We start from the raw sequence: 21,994 nt of genomic DNA, 5'->3' as shown, positions 1-21,994 counted from the left end.
AGCATTTAACCTTCACTTCCTCATCTAAATAGAATGATCTATCATGTAAAATAGCGTCTAACGGCACGACCGGACCACTACCACAGTCCTATTTATAACCTAATTCTGATACACCTGATTTCAAGGATATTGCTACATATATAGATCCTAATTTGATTGGTTGAATGATAAAAGCGTGATGTCGACATTTCCGACGGCATCCGTCTTATGGTTACAACTGTGACAACATCCGTCTGATGTCGACATTTCTGAAGTCATTTGTCTTATGGTTACAACTGTGACAACATCCATCTGATGTCGACAATACTTGAAAGAAATTTTGTTTGCAAACTGATGTCTAACTTTTTTGTTATATTTAATAAAAATGATTAGGGGATGTGCTTGATTTTGAGCTATTATCATATGACTCAAAGTTATCTATTTGACGTAAATTGTGATTTTAGCGGATTCTCACAAAAGTTAAAAACTAGTTTCATCGATGCCAATGACAATGAATACGTTTAAACATACGATTCCATTGATTTTCCCATGGATTATTTATTTCTAAATCAATACGCAACGTCGACGTCTCTATTGTGACGTCATGATAACGTCGGGTTTTCGCACCATTCTCGGATATTTTCTTCATCGTGTATGAACAAAAGTATCTGCTAATCAAAAAGTCGGATGAAGTATGAAAAGAAATAAAAAATAATTATAGTAATATATCTTAATTAAATTTTCAGAGAATGTGAAAAGCATGCTGTTCCTATTAAATGAAGACATCCCAAGTTCTGAACGAGAACGAATCACTACTGGGATAGAACTCATATCGACATTAAGGAGTAAGGAATTAGTGGGACGCACTCGCCTTGATTATCTCAAACGACTTCTGTCAAAGATCAGGAGAAAAGATCTTGAAGATCGAGTTAAGATCTGTGAACAGAAAGAAGAAAAGATCAGCACAGGTAAATACAATATAAAATAAAACGCATGCGATATCGAGGTTATGTCATTTTCATATGATATACAGCTTGATTGATATTGAAATAATGTTTTCATAATAAATCGGGTGCATTTCAACAAAATTTAAGTACGATATACTGGCTATGTTAAGAGTGAGGCATTTTGAATACATGGTAATATACCAAGCACATGTATTATTATTTCCCTAGCCATTTTCTATGTTTCTGTTTCACTTTTTAAACCATTACTTGATCACTTGTTCTGTTGAGGCAAACTTGTAATGTATTCAGGCAAATTTTATTCTGTTAACCCAAGCTAGAACGAAACAGAATTTTGCAAAAAGAATTTATCTAAAAATGCCGAGGATTGGGGGTTGGGGTTGTGAGACTTTTGAGTGCAATCAACACACTATTACTTACACATTTAATCTAATTGATAGCAGGCTGTGATTCAAATAAATTTGTTGATATGATCTATAATTAAACTATAATTTCAGTACGAGTACATTATGTGAACAGTTTAATTTTGCTTGCATTTGATAAACTACACATTTTCTCTTATAGCTAAACACAGTCTGATGTGGCAGGGACTAGTACCAAACTTCATAGAGACAGCAAAGTGTCGTGAAGTCGAACAGCGCTTAATAGCTGAAAAGATGGCCATTCTCACAGGTTAGATTGAAAAATAACTGTTGTTCTTAATGAAGTTATAACTGAAGTATTGGTGGATATTTCCTAATTCACTTTAGAATAATTTGGTTTATAGAATTTCATAATTTTCGTATATCTACAATGCATTCGTCTGATTGTTACAGGAATATCCGCTTCAGGGAAATCTCAAACCTGCATTTGGTATGCAACCAAGTTTCGGAAAGAGGCAAACCATACAACATGCAAACTAATGTGTCAAACAGATGATGATCTCTTGGCGAGTTTTAGAAGTTTCCTGGAGTCGTCAAAGATGGAATTTGAAAGAGAGACGGAGGCAAAAAGTGACTACATCAAACATATGGCAGAAGTTGCAATGTCACTTATCGAGATGGGACAGAGAACCGGGAGGCAGTATTTGTTCATATTTGACGACGTGACCGAGGCAACGTGTAAGGTCGTGGAGGGCATCATCCACTCATTTCACAGGGAAAAAAATGTCAAGATATTATGTTCCACGAGCTACGCCAAGTTCTACAAGCAGTGTACAGAAAATGATGTTTTTGTGAAGATTGGAGGAGTCTCACAATCAGAGGTTTTAGAATTTTTTAAGGATCACGTCAAAATGAAGAACTCTGAAAAGGACATTCAGGACCTAGCGGAGAAAATGGGACACCTGCCCTACGGCTTAGTTCTAGCGAACTCGTACATATTTTTCACGGGCATGTCGGTGAAGAAATATGTAGAGCTTCTCTCAGAAGGGAATTTCCTGCAAAACGTCGAAGAATTAATCGCATGTACGTCACAGGAATACGACAAAGGGCTAGTATCAGCACAGATGTTGGCTGTGGAACAAGTAGAGTCTTCGTCAGTTCACGTGAAGTCGTTGCTACGATTCATACCTTTTCTGCATCATAACGAAATTCCACTTAGCCTCCTAAGGGAGCTTCTCCCAGAAAGCATCGATGACAGAGATAAAGACACAGTTATCTTCGACTTCATAGCAAACGTTCGGAAGTACTGTATTGGTGAAATTGAATCGTCTAACCAATCACAGACCATCTCAATCCATGCAGTGACAGCTTTGGTTCTAGGACTTAGACTGACTCGCGAAGAAAAAGAATCGTCTATTAGAGATTTTCTTTGCTTCTTTTGCAAGATCATCAACATTGACTGCAGACATAAAGAATCCTTCAAGAACAATTTAGAATGTCTCCCGCATGCTGCCAAAGTTGCGCTTGCTGCGGTTAAAATAACACGAACTAAAGAAATAACGTTTCTAATGTGTGCTATCCATGCAGCGATAGGAGTGACGTTCCGTGTTGGTGGTATCGAGGGCTTGCTCGCAAACGAGCACCTGTACGAAGCAAAGACTCTCTGTTTCGAGTTCATTGATGAACGTGATCTACACTCATATATGTTTAACACCGACGAAAGGGAGTCAGTGAATTGCACGGAATATATTGATGACAGTAAACAATATTTCTGTCGTTTGGACAGTGGACACTACCAGGCCTATCCGTCTAGTTGTCAAATAACCGAAGGGCCAGAACACAAAAATTGTAAAAGTTTCTCACCCCAGAAATGGAACTTGATGAGGAAATGTAAACCATACACAAAGTGCCAGAAAGAAGGATTCGCGAGTCGAAAAGATTGTACGAACGACTAGTCAGTGACGCTTCCAAAACACCTTAAAAGAATATGTGATAACCGATTATCATAATGCAACCGATAAATGTAGCGAACATGAAATGGCAACCATCTAAGAAAATAGCTATCTGAGCCATTGTTTCAGGGAGTCCAGAAGCATTTTGGGTGGAATATCAGGCACAAATTGCGAGTTCTGGAGGTATAAGAAGTGAGTCTGCACGCTGAGGGAACTATCTTTGCTTTGAAAATCTAATAATATCTTGCGATGCCAGTGTGTGAGAATGGCGTTTGAACAGTTACGATGTTACTGTGGAAATGATGTAAAATCATTTTACTGTACAGAAAGGTCAATGGTCAGAAACTTGTTGACTTGTGACCTAAGTCAGACATGTGCGTAGCAAATTATCATCTTGCGTAGGTGTGGCTGTAGAATGATCTGCGGTTTGCTTATATTCAGCGGGTCGCAAATTATTGGCAACAGGGATTGATCCTCAGTGTTCTCTGCAGTTCAAAGGCGTTCTTCACACGAAAAAATTGGCTATTGTATCAACTGCCTACTAGACCTGAAAAAGGAGCAGGGTGGACGCGTAAGGACAACTCAAAAATTGTCCTGGAGCTGGATCTATTGACCAGTACAAAAGAAATGTTGATGGCAACAGACTCCGAAGTATTTTCGCTTATGGGATTGTCAAAAGTAATGTGAGAATATAAACGTCATTGCATCCCACAATTCCATGATGTTTATGGAAGGGCTTCTTCACAAATGCTATATCCACAAGAAATAGCGCAAACACAGGAATGAAAACCGGGACGACAAAGAGCATTAATGACGAAGAACGTTAGTGGAATATGCCAAACCAACAGCGAAAAATAACATCTAGAGAATAGACGCATCTGTCATGGCTGTGCTTTTTACCAGGATTTTCAAGTACAGGTTGCAAGGTTCTTCATTCGAACCTGTCGACATCGAAAAAGCAAGAAGGCACGTCAAATGCGTGCTGTTGAGATGTGGAAGAGGATTCACAACCTCTTTAAACTCCCAAGGGACACATATCGCGGCTCATCAAAGTGTTTCATCGTGCTGGACACGTGTTCTTGCGCCCAGGTCAATGTTTTTTTTTTTAGCTTCCCGATCGCGAGGAGGGGGCGTTTACAATATGGCCGAAATAGGTTTGTTAAGCTCACTCCACAAAACACAAACTTTTTAAAAAGACAATAAAAAAGCTGAAAAATTACAATGAAGACTCATGTCTGGAGAAAACGAACGCGATCCTGTGAAGTCGCATGTGACCGAAAATGATTGGGATAAGGAAAACGCTAAATAACGCGGAACTATTCAAACTAGGATAAATAACAAAACTTTTACACCAAAATGGGTTAATATCATTTCTTCGCACAAGATTAGGTTTATAAAAAGAAACTGTCTCATGCTGTTCAAAAATTATATATATGGATAATAAAACAAAACGATGTGCATAAGAAATTCTGCAACAAATATAGGTTCATATCTATGTCAATTTTTTATAAGTGGACATGGACGTGGGACATTACTCTGTATGCTCTCTCAAGTTCTTACTTTTATCTTTATGTTCAGATTGGTATATGTGTATAACTGTCATTTCTTCAGGTACTGTAATTAGATTAAATCATCAAAGCCGCTCTCTCTCGCTACGACACCAAAAAAAAAATATGTTTTCTCTTATCATTCCCACATCATCAGAGTTAATTTTAATTGTAATTGTTGTTCATCCGAATTGACTCTAAAATTTTGATATAACTCAAACATATGTTCCTTGTAAATAATCTTAGCTTTAATGGTTTTTTCAAATAAAAATCCTATGGAATGCATTTGTGAAGTAAACGTAAGACTTTTGGCGCAATCAATTTAGCACAATCCACATTCAATCTGATTAAAATAACAGATCACCGATTTCCACCACACTATAAACTACAGATCTATAAAGTAGTGTGTAATAATAGATCTGGTATTGTAAAAATCCAGAATTGGAATCACAGGTTTCCCCAAAATTCTATTTTGAACCCTGGATTGATTAATCCTCGCTATAGTAACGCTCTTACGGAAAACACAACAAGTGCAATTGATTTTAATGCACCAAATATGAATATCTTTATAATAATCAGTTATAAATTTAACAAGTTGTATATTAAAAGATAGTCATTTAAATGAGTATGGGGCTCTGTTGAATGTGTGCTAAAACAATTAAAAAAAATTAAATACTTAAACACGATACGTTGTCAATATATGTTTTTGAAAAAAATACAGTGAAAAAAAGTAGCCCGACTATCGTTTTTATAAATGGTATTAAAAGTAATTGCGATTCGCAAAAGACAACCGGTATAATAAGTACAATAAAATATAGATTTTGTGTGAATATTCTGAAAAATGATTGGATAAAATTAGCAAAAACTTGGGTCGTTATTTTGTTCAGTTTCCCATACGAATTATCTTACATAATTTCATTTACCTAAGGTTACTCAGTAGTTTATAAATAACTTTATATATGATTTGAGAAACATATGATAGTAAGATTTAGTTTTTTTTTAAAAATGAGCGAGCGCGTAGCTTAAGTTATCATCATATCTACTCAACGATATGATTAAGAGAACAGAAATAATGCGAGTGAGTGTGATTTATATCATTACCTATAAGATTACAGTGTGAGCCTGATAATCCTCTGATTGTATAACATGATTTTTTGTTTACGAGCTTTCGCATGCCCTCTAAACACAATATACACTGTTGTCTAAATCAAACGCATGAAAATAACAGAAAATCGTCTCTTTCCTAATTGTATCAGTTTGTCTGTCAATAAAAGTAGATGACATGTACATAATGTTGATGGTTTATCACGAGGAACATTTTTTTTTCAATTATTATATTACAGTATGTACGGAACGTATAACTAAGGGGGGAAAACAAGGAAATTGACGTCGTTGTCCAAACTAGTACAGACATGTACATATTTGCCGAGGCCATATATAGTAACACACTAGCTGACACTATATTAGCAAGAAGCTTTCAAACTAATGCCTAAATTGCAAGTCATATTTCATATGTCATTTTTTACCACATCAAACAATGGAAATAAATGCCTTTTAGTAATAAAAGTCACTAAATCCACCTTATTATGTCGCTTAAATTGAGAACCTAATATCCCTCTATAACTGTCGGTGGAAATGGTGAAAGTGAATATACAGATTTGTATTTGTTCAACCCAAACTTCATGCATTTCGTTCATGAAGGCTATTCATCACATATAACCCAGGCAAAGGTAATTCTATGTTTGGCATTTTCTATATTGGATTTGTCAATGAGGTTGAATGTGCATGTGTTACCTGAGCTGATAGAATAAGGCAAAAAACGGTTTATATAGAAATAAAAGTGTACTTAATTACAAAAGACTCGGCTATGTTTTAAGTTAGAGAAAAGCCGAAGAACTTGTACATATGTCGGGGAGTAGTAACAGTCTCGGCTCAGACGGGCCTCGATACAGTTCACGTCTCCCACATAAGTACAGTTATCCGCTATCTCCTATAACTAACAATACTTTTCTAATTTGTGAGCAATATGATGAAAATCGAAAAATTAGCGAGCTTGATCGTTATTTGTCAGTTTTACCTAAAACTTAAGTGTCAATATTGATTTCAGATTTAAAAATCAACGAGCTTGTTCCTGTAGCAAATCAGTTACCTACGAATGGACATCATTTAATACTTAACTATACTAATACGATGTAAAAATTTAACATGAGCGAGCGTGGACGCGTCGTTATCATCATCAATATCACACAACGCGATGAACATGTGCAGTCTTCGAATAGTCTACCGAAACAAACTATAACTGTTTTATAACGACCTACACATAATCCTAAACTGTCGGGTCGGAGAGACCGTGCAAGAGAGGAATTTGTTCTCTCTCGGCACCGAACTGACACACATATTTTATTATTTACACAATCCTATCTATTTGATGTGAATTGCTCCTCTAACAATTGAACATATGGTAGTGCATTGTATGATTTGAATACACTTACTAGATAAGGTATTACGAATGTCCTCGGAAATGTACACATGGATCCATGTCCGTGAGACATAAATCGTATTTTTTCAACTAATCTCAAAGTGATCGGTAATTTAATTAACATAATTTGAAACGTTTTTTTCCTCATCTTATCATTATTTCCAACGTATCACTCATTGTCTCATGCAACATTGTGCAATGAGTTTTCCCTCATGTGTTTTTAGCCGCAACAATTTTAATCCAATGCAAGCTCTTTTTATTAAATCAAACATTAACAATTTTGTGTTTTAGTTTTTACTTGCCTTTTTCTTATCCTGAAAATTTTCGATATAATCCTGTTAATTATCGCTAGATACAAATACTCGCCCAGTAATTTGCCCCTAAATTGAACCTCAATTGTCGATGGGCCTTAAAACTCAAACAAACAAACAAAATTCAGAAATAATCGAGCTTTAGATTAACCTATAAGAATAAACATGTAGCTAGAACAGTGTACTCTCTCTGATTGGTTATAACATGATTCTTTATGTAACGAGCTGTAACATGGTCCTCTAACACAATACACACTGTTTATCAAACTAAAAGCACGTTTAAAGCAGAAATAAGTCCTCTTTCAGCATAACATTACTTGCCATTTGTATATCGTAAAATGTCGATGCCAAATCATAAATCTATACGTCAAATCTAATTTATTAATTCAGAATGTTTGATAATATTAGTAATGTAAAGTTACCTTTATCCTAAGGTTAAAAAAACCCCCAGAAAATTGACTATGAACATTATGTTGATGGTTTATCAAATATTATCAGTAACTTATCATAATATTTAGATCATGATTTACTATTCTCGGAATTTGTCGAGGCCATATATAATTACACACTTACTGATGTAGTGCATTCCTTGACTGGTGATACCGTGATTTGTACAACGAAACATCGGGCACATTCCTAATGACATTTCCCTGATTATTATATAGCTTAAATAACAATACTTTTATTTACATGTGTACTTATTAGTTTATTTTGATATATACTTTTAAATACCAGATGAGGCTTTATATATCAATATCTTAACAAAGTTGAAATGTTAGAATGCATACAATTCCCATACCATGTAAGTGTATACGGATCAATGTTTCCATACGTAAATTGAAGTGAGTGAGCTCATGAAGATAATTTTATTTAACCCAAGTAAATATAGCTCCAATTTAGTATCTGACACTTGTTTAGTTTTCTCGGAATTTCCAGATTAAACTCGTCGATGCATCATATGAGCACATCATAGTGATAACCAAACCTACAACACTTAGTATCTGATACAAGGACTGGTATACAAAAGAACATTTCCCAACATATCTAAAGAACCTTGAAGGACAAAGACCGCAAACTGCTGAAACTGAGGCTGAACATTTCACTATGGTTAAATCACCAAATGAGACAATGAAGTGGTAGGACTACTAATCATGTAAGTGTAATGATAGGTAGTATTTTGTACTTTATTTTTTCGACAGGTTGATAAAGTTTATCAGGGTTTAACAATTTTCCGCAAGAGCTTTTCGAGTACCCTATTTTACTATAGGGCTTACAACTCCACGTAATATACTTCGGAATAATAACCTAAGTGAGTGTAAACAATTAAAGTTTTAATCTTTCATGTCCTCCGAAGACAATAACATATATGAACATAGTCTTGATTCAAACTTTCCAATGGCGTTTGAAGTTTAGAAAGTAAAATGATCTATAGTTATGAACATTAAACATATAAAATGTTCTATACTTTATTGACCATTGACATTAGTAAAATGGGTCAAAGATTTATAACATGGAACATTATAAAATGGTCTATATTTATGAAAACATTTTTTTTTTGAACATTATCAAATGGTCAATATTTTTGAACATTGAACATTAAAAAATGTTCTATAGTTAGTAAATCAAAACATTTATAAAAATGGTCTATATTTAATAACAATAAATATTAAAAATGTTCTATAGTTATGAACATTGAACATTAAAAAAATGTTCTATAGTATGAATAAAATACATTGAACTTAAAAAATGGTCCTATTTTTATTAACATTAAACATTGAACAATCTATAAATGGTCTATATTTTATGAACCTTAAACATTAAAACATTATAAAATGGGTCTATATTTATGAATTATATCCTAATTTATTTTTGTTATATGTCGCCATAAAACAAGATGTAAATTTTGACATGCTATTTTTAATCGGTAATTTACTGAAAACCATAAGTTTGCATGAATCTAAGTCATGTGAAAATCATCCAAAAGGACTTATAAATATTGTTTACCTTTTACACAAGTAAACATTTAGTACCAAAACTACAGAATTTAAGCACTGTGAAAGTTCTGGTTAATAGACCTTATGCAGGTTTAGATGAAAATATAACAGCGGAAGTCATTTTTACAATTACAAATAAGACAGAAATCTGAAATGAAATTGTAATACCACAATTTGGCCCTCATGGTTTGACACTTAGTTGACAATTTCGCTGCACTGTAGCTGTAAATAGGAATGCATTTTTGGCAAGTACTACAACATTCACTGAGCACTTTTTATATACATAAATCAAAACTGTGTACTGAAAAGTATTGTAAATTTCAAAATAATGGTAAACATTTGGTGTGGAATAACATATATAAATGTCTTTTTGATTTGGTTTGTATGAGAATGATCTATATAGGCAATGTCTGCTTTCTGATAATCAAATGACATTCCTTTTGGTCAATAAGATTTAATTTCCTAATAAAATATCGTAAGCTATGAAAATTACGGAGCACATATGACTTTAAACAGTTATATAGTCATCCTACGCAAATAAATCACCAAATATTCCAGTCCGCACACTATCAGAATCACATAGAATCTAACAATCAGGCCACACATATGTATACATTTGTCACTGCTTGACATTTTTTTTTTTTTGCAAATATTTTTATTTCTGGAAATTCATTCGAAATCATCCCTACCCATTAAGACGTCAATACAGATGTCAAAAATTCTACTATACAATTAAGACACAACACGAATATACCACTGTCCCCTAAAACATCCACCACGTACTCTCACATATACACGACACTACGAACAATATACATGGATGTCCTTTAAATGACTATTGCTTTTTAATAGGACGTAATTATATTAAACCAACCAAACCCCAAAAACACATACCATGCACTTTACACACACAGCACACAACATATATGGAAAGCATTTCTAAATAATAAAATAAACCACACCAAAACACAAACCTTGCACTTTACACCACTCAGCACACAACATATGATGGACAGTCCATCAAATGACTATGAAAAAACACACATATATGGAAAACTTAAATGATATAATTTTAAAAAGGAAAACACTTACCATGCAACTTACAACACACAGCACACAACATATACTGTTAATAAGACGTAAATAATATAAAACCAAAAACAAACCCAAAACACATACCATGCACTTTACACACGACAGCACACTACATATATGGAAAGCCATTCTTAAATAATTATAATTAACCAAACCAAACCCAAAACACATACCGTGCACTATTACACACACAGCACACTACATATATGGACGATGGCCATTCTAAATAATATAATTAACCAAACCAAAACCCAAACACATACCGAGTGCACTTTACACACACAGCACACTACATATATGGAAAGCCATTCCTTAAAAAGTAATATAATTAACCAAACCCAAAACACATACCATGCACTTTACACACGCAGCACACTACATATATGGAAGGCCATTCTTAAATAATATAATTTAAACAAACCAAACCCAAAACACCATACCATGCACTTTACAACCACACAGCACACTACATATATGGAAGGCCATTCTTAAATAATATAATTAAGCCAAACCAAAACCCAAAACACATACCGTGCACTTTACACACACAGCACACTACATATATGGAAAGCCATTCTTAAATAATATAATTAACCAAACCAAACCCAAAACACATACCGTGCACTTACACACACAAGCACACTAACATATATGGAAAGCCATTCTTAAATAATATAATTAAACCAAACCAAACCCAAAACACAGTACCATGCACTTTTACACACACAGCACACTACATATGCAACGCCATTCTTAAATAATATAATTAACCAAACACAACCCAAAACACATACCATGCCACTTTACACACGCAGCACACTACAAATAAGGAAAATATGATATATTTTTAAAAAGGAAAACAATCACACACAGTCACAAAAGAAAGACATGAATATTGCTTTAGTCTACACCACGAGTTTACGCCTGCGCAAAAAAATATACTACATAAAAATTAGCCCAGATATCCGCATCATCCAGAAAATGGGTACTTAATTTTAAAAGGCTCCCTGAACACCACAAAAAAATGCCGATCTGAATATTTCAGGGATGCATTCCGTTGAATGGATATGATTTTAATTCGGTCTGTGCTCATTAGGGAAATCCGTGACCTGGGGATGTAGCGTGTACTTTTTCCGACTAACGATTTTTACACGAATTTTCGAATTCAACTTTCGATAATTAAAAATTCAATTAACCACACGAAACCTCGTAATTCAAGGTTTCGATATGAAATAAAATTCAATTAAACATATTCAGGATCGGATACAGGTGTATGTTTTAGTTTTTTAATATTTTTTTTTTGCGGCGTCGTAAACCTGTGGTCTCACTACAAAAAAAATGTCATGACGTAAATATACCACCATTTTCAATTTGGACACTTAAAAGGAGATTGAAAATCATGCATAAAAATACGAACAAAGTAAAAAGCATGTGAAAAAATATTAAAACTCCTGAAAGAAGTTAAAGTTATATTTGAAGTATTTTTCAGTTCTCACAAAATCAAGATAAGCTTTTAAATATGTTATTTATTACCAAAAGTTACCAACATTTTGAGAGTTATAGTATTTTCAAATGCTTATACGCTTTAATTTTTACGAATATACATATAAGAGCTGAAAATGATTTTGGCAGTACTGCCAAAAATCATTATATAACATCTGTGAGTGAGGTGAAATTGAGTTCATACCGTCAGAACAGAAGCCAAATCGTGATCTACAATTTCATTTAACATTTTTATAGCGTGATTAGTCATTGTAAAAAGTGATTTCTGCAGGTAACTTTCCATAATAAACATACATAAGGTATAAAAAATCAACAGTTTTAAAAAAGGGCATAATATGCTGTGTTTCAACTAACGTTTATCAACACATCTGAAGTCATTTGATTGATATTCACAGCTTATTCATCAAATTTTATGGTTTCAATAGATTAGTGAATGAAAAAACTAACATGTCAAAATCTTCGCCAAGTTACGGCACATAAAACTTTACTAGCTAATTGAATTTTCCTTCTGTAATCTGTTTGGTGGAAAAGTACTTTACTACCGTGCAAAGCACATATTATTCCTATTAAATTCGTATTTTTTTTTATTTACTCTCCTTGCAACTTTCTTTAATATTTTTAGATTATATGCTAAAAAAGATATTTAAGATATAGAAAACAATAGAAAATAACCGACTCTAGATTTTCCAAAGTATAGTTAGGAATAAAACACAATTAAAAGTAATACATGTATGAAGCCATGCATTATCAGACACGTGGTATATTCCAAATGCAGGAATTATGTATATGAATGAACATTCAGCACATGTGATTGGAATACAATTATTTCATTATTTTTATACTTTAAAACATACTTTTTATGTACCGTCATAGCGTTTTTCCTTTAACTACCTCTGAATTTGAAACATTTTTAGTGATTATCTGCATTTATACCGAAATAAACACAACATAATATATCAGGTAATCACTAGATGACCTTGTAATTTGCTCTGGTGTACAGAGAAAACTAATATATAGAAGTGTTTTGCAGTAATTGGTGTCTTCCAGTCTAGCCAACTTTTTGAGATTATAGGTGAGAAAACAGGTAGGGTAAAAGTTTGGCCAGGTGGAATAGGTGTGTTTACTATCAATACACACTGAGAGCACAGGTAAACCTCAGGAAACATATCCTAGTAGAGACAATTTGATACACTTTTTATGGTATATGGAGAAACTGAAAGATATTCATTAGATGTCGATTATTTGGTTAAGAATTACTACGAATTTTAGGTTTATGTTGGTTTGTAATAAAATAAATTATCAAACCGTACATGTATGTAGCATGGGTTCAGGTTGATAAAAAATATTATTATATTCAGAAAAGTTGTGTACAACATATTAACTATTTAAAGAACGAAGTTAAACAAAAACCGCTTATGACGCTCCCAGAATTGTTTCACCGACAATCAAATATTCTGTATATTTAGATGAGATGAGTGACCGTACACACATGTACATCCTGACGTAAACTAAGGGAATTCCCGAACATTCCTGAGGAAAACCCCCCGGTTGTAGCTCACCGACCCAGCGATTCATTTTGCTAGTTTATTACCGTCTTTACAATGCTCGAAACCCACATCCTTTTGTTTTTGATGTCAAATAAATATATTAATTGGATCTTACAAAAACTCTTTTATTGTTATTTTGAAATCCGTCAACTTGTGACGCAAAATCTTATCGAAGCGTGAACCTAAGAAGTAGGTCCGAAATACTATACTGGGGTGCCCCCGTAGGTATTCATACGTCATTGGCGATTAACGCCTAATTTGAACGCAACTCCCCATCCGTTGGACCTATATAGGGGCATATGTAAATATATCCTTTGGAGTCTTTGTGTTCAACAACCTTATCCATTGTTTTTTCTTTGTAAAAGCCGGTATTCTTTCATATTCTTAGACAATGTCTTCAAAATCGCAATCTTCTCATCATTCGTTTGTGGTTCCAGAATGCCGGTTTATTGGTTTTAATATCCGCACATCCCGGTAAATGTTCAGTGAACTTTCACTTCACCGATGTTTCTCGGTTTTCACCAACCATACACAGTTACATTGCTACTTATTACAAAATCAAAAACATATACTACATTCTGTGTGTAACATTTTGCTAATGATACTGACTTATATTCGTATGAACGGCTTGTGTCATACACAAACATTCTTCTCCATTTGATCGCATATTGGCACAATCACAACCACGTCCTACATATATCTCACCTTTGGTTTTACTATGACACAAATTAGCTGTCCCACGGTATATGCCAGTAACGGCGGTTGATCAAATACAAAACCTCATTTGTTGCAGACACGAATTTTTTTTTTTTTTTCCAGCTCTTTGGGTCTACCTAACCATTAACACAAATCCATCATCAATGAAGCGTTTGTAGAATTCTAATTCTGGTTGGTTCATCATACTTCATAAGCTGTTCATCCCATTTACGCATATCTAAACATGCAAAGTTCCTGCTCAATCTAGATCCAATAGCTATTCCTTTATTTTTGTTTGATAGTTTTTTATCACCCAAACTAAAATTGTTATTGGCAAATACCGTCCGTATCATCTCCATAGCATGATCTGTTGGTATAGGAGTATTTCAGAAAAGATGGCGTGACGTCACAGAAAGTTTACATCCGGGTCCGGTACAAACACAATATGGCGACTCAATAACAGATCGTACATCCCCTGCTACACAATCGATACGTACAAAAGTATACACTTCCATACTTTCAAATTCTGATTTTTAGAATGTTTTTCTGATTGTTTCAGAGGTTACAGACATTTATATTTTTATATTTACAATTGTTTTTTGCTAAATAATATCTGTAGATTTAGTGTTGAAGCCAGCTTGCGAAGCGTGCCGGGTCCGTCACAAGATACCCGTTGTTTGTTCACACGTAGAAATCCATGTAGTGAAAAAAAAGTTATAGAATAGAGAATTGATTTTCAATGTATTTTGTTTCTCTATTCACAACACTATTTAATATAAATATAACGAATGTGAGAACCACCTGGCCAGACCACGGCCGCTCGTGGCATGGCTTCGCTGGTATGAGCACCTCAGGCCACAGCCCATTGTTGGGAAATTAAATAATATTAATACGTAATTACCAACACATATCACAATAAGTATTGTAAAAATATATATTTCGTTATTTTTCCATGTATATCTTGTTTTAAAGGAATGGTATAAGCTACTGTGTTACACGTAAAGGCAGAGATCTATATGTACGGTGCACGTACAGTATGGCTGCCGACTATCTCGAAAAAATAAAATGGTGAAAATCGTTCAATTTCAGATGCTGTAGAGTGTTTTTGTTTTTTTTTTTTATTTTTTAGTCACTTTTATTCCATGGGCTGCTATGTGAAGTCCCCCATTGAAGTGATGTTACTTTTTAAATAATTTGAATACATGTTAGATAGACTACAATATAAGCTAGATCAGTAGTATCTGTAAATTGCCGACCAGGACACAATTGCCATAGGCGTCTAGAATCCTAAATTACACAAGTTTGTTTCGAAATATGATAGAAAAGTAAACTATATACGGACTCAGTTGTATGTCATTAACAAAATTCCAAAATTTTCTGACGAAAAAGTTATCCAGAATACTAATTTTGTGACTCCTGAAAAATGACGAAATTCTGAATCCTCGGGGCAGTACCCGAAACATATAATCATAGATATATAAATAATTCAAATGTACAATCATTTTTCTGGAAAGGCAGTTACTGAACCGTAATGGCTACCGTGCGCTTGGGGTAAATTTTAGTTTTGTCATAAATCACACAGGCGTAAAGGAGTTTTACCAAGTAAGACGTAGAAACAGTAATCGCTTATTAAAGATGTCAGTATGGAATATATCGGAAACCTGGGGGAATTAAATTTATAATTTCAAGCTGATATTATTTAAATTTCTGTCAATGTTATATACGAACAATTATGTGAAGGTCCTAATGGCGACCTTGTTTTTTCTCTCGTGGCGGTCGAAAATGGAGTATAAACAGATTGAAATCTATGACGTCCAGATATTTATATCTATATATTATTTTAAAATATTAAATATTTACACTTTTAAAAATTAAAAAAACGCAATAGTTCTCCCGGATTGCCGTACTGTTAATTATACAATAAAATGTAAAACAAAACATCCCAAGCGGCTGTGTTGCCCACCATGTTTATGTGTAACAGATATACAGTTTGTAGTTGGGGGGGTACCTGGTGTGTGTGAGCGCCCGGATTACCTTTGTGGTGACCGTCATCGCGCATCTTTTCTGAAATCTCCTTGTATCGCATCAGTTCTTGAAATTGAGCGCCTCTTCACATGCATCGCGAGTCCTCTTCTCTGGAATGAATGGGTATGAACTTACATACATCAAAGCAAAATAGTATTGCTAGATCTGGTAAAAGTGTTTCAACTCTGTGCCAACTTATTTATGAAATCAGTTTGTATCCCAAATATAACGTTTTAAAACGAATTCTTCAAGTTCATGTTCCATCACCTGTGCTATCCTCTCTGTTGGTGTTCCTATCCCACTGACTATAGATCTATACGGTTTACCTGCTTTATGTAACTTTGGATTCCCTTTTGAGACTTCCCGGTATTTACATGCTTCGGAATGAGATACTGATGCATATCTTTGGTTATCACCCCATCCCTGCTCATTTTATTCACCAACTTTTTAACTGACTTAAATGCATGCTGGGTCGGGTTTGTACTCAGTTCTATATAACTGTCACTACCATCCATTATCATCTTGCAAATCTGTATATATTCAGTCTTGTCAACTACAACAATCCCAAACCTTTGTCTGCTGGTCTTGATAATGGAAATGACTGTTGTTTCATCAGGAGAAATGTTCAACTTATCTTTCTTCTTCAAATTGTTAACAATACCATTCTTTTACAAGCTCTATGTATAGATCAAGCCACGCGATCTCTACCTTTATTTGGAGTAAAGTGTTATCTTCACTACAAACATAAACTACACTCCGTATGTGGTTCATGTTACATTTTCACGGTCATAGAAAAACTCTTTTAACCGCATTCTCCTCTCCCAACATCCTAAATCTGCTAAAAGTTTCAGCTTGTCTATCCTAACCCTGTCCGGGACAAACTTAAGCCCTCTAGCGAGGAGAGATTTCTCTACCATCTGATAGTGAATAACTAGAAAGATTGAGTTACTATTTAAAAAAATGAAGTATATAATAAAAAAAAAATTAAGAAAACTTTACATCTAGAAATTAACAAGAAATTAATAAAAAATAAAATAACTGAATGAACAACAAACAGCATTTTAGAGCCTAGTGGGATATTCTGGACGTTTGATTTTTTGATAACCTTGACTTTATATACAGGTTTCGTATCCTCGTAGGTAAATTGTCGTCACACTCACGTGTGAAATCTGTTCAAAACTGTAGAAAGATATTTGAAGCAATAGTACGACCAAACTGGGACAAAGGATTATGTTGTTTTTTTTTTTGTGTGTGCATGTGTACTATTTAAAATGGAATTAGGCACGTCACCAACCGATTTATTCAACTATTGAATTACATTATATTCTACTTTTGTTTCAGGGTCTAGCGCTTCAACTAGGAAAAACGATTCAAAAAAATGCCGTCAGAAAGTGATTTCGAAGAATTGCTCCAAAATATAAGCAACGAATTAACAGACAGTAAGTGCTCTCTTAATACAGTAATACAAAAATACCGCTTATCTAACCTATTTACTGTAAACCTGCATACTTTAGCGGTTACCTTATTTTTAGTGATTTTTGCGCCAATCGTATTTTTCGGTATACCTTTTATATAATTATTACATCGATTGTGCGAATTCATCACTGCGCTAAACCTGTTTTTCCAGATCGCGTTTTCTCTAAAATTTGATAGCGCCAAAATGATTAATTTACAATACCCCGAAAAGCATTGCTGGCTTGCTGTATCCGGTCTCTAAATCTCTTTACCTGTTATGAATATCACATTTACGCAATGCTGTCCGATATTTCAATATTCATTGATGTGCTCTTTTACACGCAGAAAAACGTGATGAACTGAAATTTCTTGGAAGAAGCTTTTTTGACAACCTTGAGGAGGATGGAGGGTTTAGAGAGATGTGCTACGGGGGCAAGGACGTGCTGGATTTCATTCGTTTAGGAAAGAAATCGTCAGCAAACACAACGTTTCGAAATTACAGTCTAGATTTTGAAAATATCGGTGGCTGTAATAGAATTCGAGAAATGCTGAATCTATATTACAGAAAAAATGAAAAATATTCATTCAGGTAGGTGTTAATTAATTGATTTAAATACATGTAATAATACAATCAAGAACCGTTTGTTGAGGATTTGGAACAAAACAAGTATTATGTATGCTTTCCTGCGATCAATATTGATGAAATATATATTTTTATGCATTCTATTTTTATGTAAGTAAATAAAATTCATGGTTAAATAGGTCGACTAAGGTCGACAATTTAACACAACAACCTTAGCAGATTGAAAAGTTTTCATGTCAATGAATAAGTATACATTTATATCGCTGGTATCGCAGGTGACAGACCTAACGCTTGTATCTCCAAAACGTCTGGTTATATTATCACAGTTTAAGTTTTAGATCTCTTTACCTTATGTATGCGTGAATGTTTGTTTATATTCGCAATGTATTTCATGATGATGTTTTTTTTTTATTTCAGCGCATGAGGATATAATATACGTTATATTTTGGTATCAATGTTCTCTTCTTCTTAGAAGGCCAATTGTTTTCTGTTTGTTTCAGCCAAGAGAGATCCATGTGGCAAGAACTAGTTCCCAATTTTGTTGAGACACTGACATGCAAGAACGTGAAAGAACGTTGTAGAGAAAGAACATTTGGCGATACTCAGGGGTAATGTTAAATTGGCTTAACCAGATCTGATATTTATATATCTTATCATACCTTACTCTGATAAAATAGTCAACAAATATGTAAGTAAAAGTGTTTTCCGGTCGTCTTTAACTTATCCTTATACATTTACACTATTTCTTGCAGGACCACCCGCTGCAGGAAAATCCCAAACATGTTGTTGGTATGCAAGCGACTTTCGACAACACGCTAAACACAAAGCATACAAGCTTCTGTGTAAAAGTAAAGACGACCTATTAACGAGCTTTAGAGGCTTTTTGGAATTTTCGAAGATGAAATTTGAACAAGAGAATGAAAGAAAAAGTGAATATGTCATACACATGGCGGAAGTTGCTATATCTTTAATAAAAACTGGCGAAAAGGATGGCAAAGTATATCTGCTCATCTTTGACGATGTTACTGAAGAGACATGCGGGGTAGTGGAGCAAATCATTCACTCATTTCATCAAATTCACAAAGCAAGAAATCTCAGAATGTTATGCTCTACCAACTACTCTAAGTTTTACGAACAGTGTACTCAAAATGAAAATGTTTTTGAGGATGTTGAGGAGTTGAGGAATCAGAGGCTTTAAAGTTTTTCAAGGAACCAATCAAACAGAAAAATTCCGAAAAAGACATTCAGGCCTTGGCAAAAACAATGGGATATCTACCCTACGGATTGGTTCTTGCGAACTCGTATATGTACACGACTGGCATGTCGGTAAAGATGTACATAGACAAACTCACGGACAAAGAGTTTTCTTAAACAAGTAGAGAAAATAATGAGAGGTACCTCACAAGAATATGACAAAGGGCTAGTATCTGCTCAGATGCTCACAATCGAAGGAGTGGAAAAGACATCGTCAGTACATATGAAGATGCTATTACAGTTCATACCTTTCCTGCACCACCACGAAATTCCTATCCGACTTCTGAAAAAACTACTTCCAGACAGCATGGACGACAGAGATAAAGACACTGTCGTTTTCGAGCTGATAGCGAACATTCGAAAGTATTGTCTAAGCGGTGAAATTCAATTTGAGCACCAGACGCAAGCTATTTCCATACATGCTGTGACAGCATTGGTATTAGATTTGAGATTATCCAGAGAAGAGAAAGAGTCGACCATCAGGGACTTGCTCTGTTTCTTTTGCGAAAATATCAGCATTGATTGCCGGCTTCATCTAACTCTGCTCAGCAACTTAGAACTGCAGCCTCACGCTACCAAAGTTGTTCTGTGTGCTACTAAATTGAAATTAGACAAAAAGAAAGCATGCATGTTTCTAATGTGTACTCTTCATGCCGCCATTGGGGTAACTTTTCGAGTGAGTGGAGTGGAAAGCTTGCTAGCAGACGAACATTTAAACGAAGCAAAGAAACTTGGGTTTCAGCTAATCAAAACTGATCCCGAGACGCTTATGATAACGACAGAAGAAATGGAAGCATTAGACGGTATGGAATACATTGAGGATGACAGAAAATGTTTTCTTGTCATCTATTCGAGACAAAACAAATATGCTGGAACTGATGAAAGGGACAGCGAGATGGAGAAGCATCGACAAAACGCAAAAAATGAAAGATTTGCAAACTAAAAAGATGTTCCAAGATCTAGTAAATGTAGCGAAAGACTTCCCTGAAGACTTGATACCAGACATCGTTATACACACAGAACGAACTGTTCATGATTTAGATCATTTGGAAAAAGTTGCTGAGTTTTCTGGAGACAAGAAACATGTTGATGAACGTAAAAGAGGCCGACTCAGCAATGAATTGTACAGAAAACTGCTTGACAAACAACAAGCGATGCCTCGAGATAAGCTAGGGGAAGTAACTGTTGTGGAAATGATGGTAACAATACTGTACAACAGTGGCAGAGCCCATTACTACCAAAGTAAATCACATCACCAGTTATCACTTGTTAGCTGGAATGAACTTCGTCTGGCATACCTGCTCGGGAAATTATTGCGGGAGCGATATCCAGAATTCCCATCCGTGCAGAGTCTGATCACGAGACGAAATGGTATCTTGTACCATTGTTTGGTCAGTAGGAAACATGTCAATGAATCAGGAAAAGAGAAAGATGATATCCTACACACGATCATTTCCAAATACGAAGATATGCTGAATGAAAAAGACTCGAATTACTATGAGTACGGCATCATTAAAGTTAGCGAACACCAACGTCTGCATCACGACGCAATGTGTTTGAAGCTTCTCCTCAAGTGTTACATTACCAGAATAGCGAACGCAGCTGATGACGAGAACAAAAGTCGTCACTTTCAGGATGGAAAAGAAACATGCCAACAAGCTGGAAAAACTTCTAGGTGACAGACACATGTGTCGGTGGCTTGCCCTTCCAGGATTCCATGTCCAAGTAGCAAGGTTTTTTCTCAAAAATGAATCGGAAAAGGCTGAGGAGCACTTCAGACTTGCCGTGAAGATGGAGAAAGAGTATAATTTGCAAAGATTATCTCATTTTGCTCTGCAGGGTCAATTTGGACTGATTGACTGTCTCATACGTCGCGGTACCAAAACTTCTCTCGAAGAGGCTGCCGACATATGCGGGATGCTGGTCAGATCTCTGCACGAATCCAATTTCAGAAAAATTTACCAAAAAGCAGTGGATACCTCAAATGAAGTCAAAAGGCTGATCGTCAAAAAGCGGCGTGTAGTACATGAAGGCGAAGGAAGTGAAACTGAATGACTTGCCTTGGAGCAGAAAAGCTTGGTTTAAAACATCTACACCATAATAACTTACCACCTGGGCCTGGTTGTTCAAAAGGTGATTGGCTTAATCACCTGGTTAGTGAAATTTTTACCTTCTTATTTGCTATAAATTTCTATGATTATATCTCTTTTAAAATGAGTGTTATGATACATACATGGCAGAATGTGT

The 21,994-nt window shown here is 34.9% G+C and overlaps 1 pseudogene; it reads left to right on the top strand.

Annotated features, from left to right (window-relative positions):
* Positions 1 to 725: 725 nt before the first annotated feature.
* On the top strand, positions 726 to 21,915 carry LOC138312235 (uncharacterized; annotated as a pseudogene).
* The last annotated feature ends 79 nt before the right edge of the window (positions 21,916 to 21,994 follow it).

Source organism: Argopecten irradians, unplaced genomic scaffold (assembly GCF_041381155.1).
Source record: "Argopecten irradians isolate NY unplaced genomic scaffold, Ai_NY scaffold_0257, whole genome shotgun sequence".
NCBI lineage: Eukaryota > Metazoa > Mollusca > Bivalvia > Pectinida > Pectinidae > Argopecten > Argopecten irradians.
The sequence above is the reverse complement of the archived record's forward strand: the minus strand, read 5'-3'. Positions and strand labels throughout refer to the sequence as shown.